Below are 1,982 nucleotides of genomic sequence, written 5' to 3'. Positions count from 1 at the left end.
CTGCTGTTCAAAAGCAGATACGCCCACCAGCTACAGGAAACACTCAATCAAGATTACACTGTGGAAGAGCTCTGTTACATAGGTCCAAGGTATTATGGGACGTGTGGGCTGGGTGGCGCTTTCTTACCCAATGGATCTGTGTCCTGAGCATTCAACAGAGACAGATCTGCTGAGCTGAGTGACCAAGACTTTTCCTGCTTTTCAATCCCGTTAGCCTGCAGAGCCAGCTAGCGGAGAGTGACCTAGAACCTCTTCCTTCTTGGGCAGCAGCCACAGATTCTTTCCTGCCATGTTTGGCAACATTTGCATCCGGACACCCCCTTATTCCAAGTCAAAAATGTTCATGACCCCTCGTCATTTACTATAAACGTAGGAGTTTAAAAAAAAAAAAAAAAGGATCGATGACCCCAAAGTTAAGCCTAGATAATTGAGTAGGGTGTAGTGGGAGAGATTGGTGGAGAATACTGGAACTGGGGCTCCTACAGCGTCTAGGTTCCCTGCTCCTCCACCTGGAAATATCAAGCAGCCCCAGCTTGAGGCAGGCCTCCCAGTTCGGTGGCAAGGATCCTGGAATCTCCCCCTCCCCCCCCAATTTCATTTCAAAAAGTCACCATGAAATGTGGGTTTGATTTCTTTTTCGGAACGAGTGTTTGGAATTCCCACCCCATGGGAAATCTCGACATGCAAGGCTCTGGCCTTAGACAGAGTGAAATTTGGTTTGGAAATTTTGCACTTGCCCGTGGCCTGGGAATTCCAGAGTCTGGCCAGCCCTGTTTAGATTGCAATAAACTTTTCAACACCATGTGTCCCACTAGCTTCCCTTTTGGGGCCCCCCCTTCCCTCCCTGGATGTTCACAACCCACCAACTGAGGAACATGGGTTTATTGCTTTCCAGAGAGTCCCTCTTGTGCCAATCCATTGAGGGCACCAAATTCTGAATGGGTATCCCTCCGGGCCTCACTGATGCTGCACAGCCCGTACTGCTGGTGATAAAGAAGAGATTCCAGCGTGGCTCTCAGATCCCAGGGTTACTGCAGGGCTGGGAGTTGGTGGCGGGAGGCAAGAAGCATCTTTCTGTGATCACATTCAATCCAGGAATCTTAAGAGCCAGCAAACTCAGAGCCCCCCCATGCCACTTTTCAGCATTTTCACATTCCTCGTCTCGTCACCGATAGGCCACAGCCTCACCTGTGCATGGGCCATCCCCACCCCTGCGCTGGTTTTATCCTTCGATTCTTTCCCCCACCCCTGCTCCCATCCGCCCCTGCCCGGGAGCCTGCACTGAGCAACAAGATGAGACACTCGTAACCATATGCCATATGCCCCCTGGCAGGGTCCCAGTCTCTTTCTCCCACTCTCCAATTGCATCACGGTTCCTATTCAATTCCAAAGCAGCAGTAGCCCTGATTGCTCATCACTCATTGTGCGGATGGTCCCGCTTTCCAGACACAAGTCATGTTTCATGCTTGGGTCAGCCCCCCCACCCGCAATCCTCCAGCATATTATAGGGCCATCATCTTGCAATTTGCTTGTGTGATGCCTGGGGAGAGGCTGGAAGCAGGGGCGGAGCGTCGCTGGGGTGGGCATGGCTGTGGGAGTCCACGCCGCCGTCTATTGTATCTTTCCCATCAGCACATGAGTCGCTCACGCGGCAGTGCCCCAGCCGGCTGCCACTTGGGATCAGCAGATTGGAATGCTGTGAGCTTGCAGAGCGTGGCTTCAGCGAGACGTTATCTAATGGAGGAGGAGGAGGGTGGATTAAGCCAAACCCACAGCACCGGCTTTCAATTAAACCAGGGGGGAATTTACGGCTTCTCTTTCTGACACAGTAAACACAAGTGAAAAAAACTACAGCCCGAGCAATCTTTAAGGTCCTGATCCTAAGAGGTGCCCCCAGCTCCCAGGCTGAGCCAGCGTCATGCAGGATCGAGGGCCCCCAGGCAGCCGTAAATCTCTTCCCCCCCCCCCCCCCCCCCCCCCCC

Source organism: Terrapene carolina, unplaced genomic scaffold (assembly GCF_002925995.2).
Source record: "Terrapene carolina triunguis isolate 2854851 unplaced genomic scaffold, T_m_triunguis-2.0 Scaffold552, whole genome shotgun sequence".
Classification (NCBI taxonomy): domain Eukaryota; kingdom Metazoa; phylum Chordata; order Testudines; family Emydidae; genus Terrapene; species Terrapene triunguis.
Note: the sequence above shows the minus strand (reverse complement) of the source record.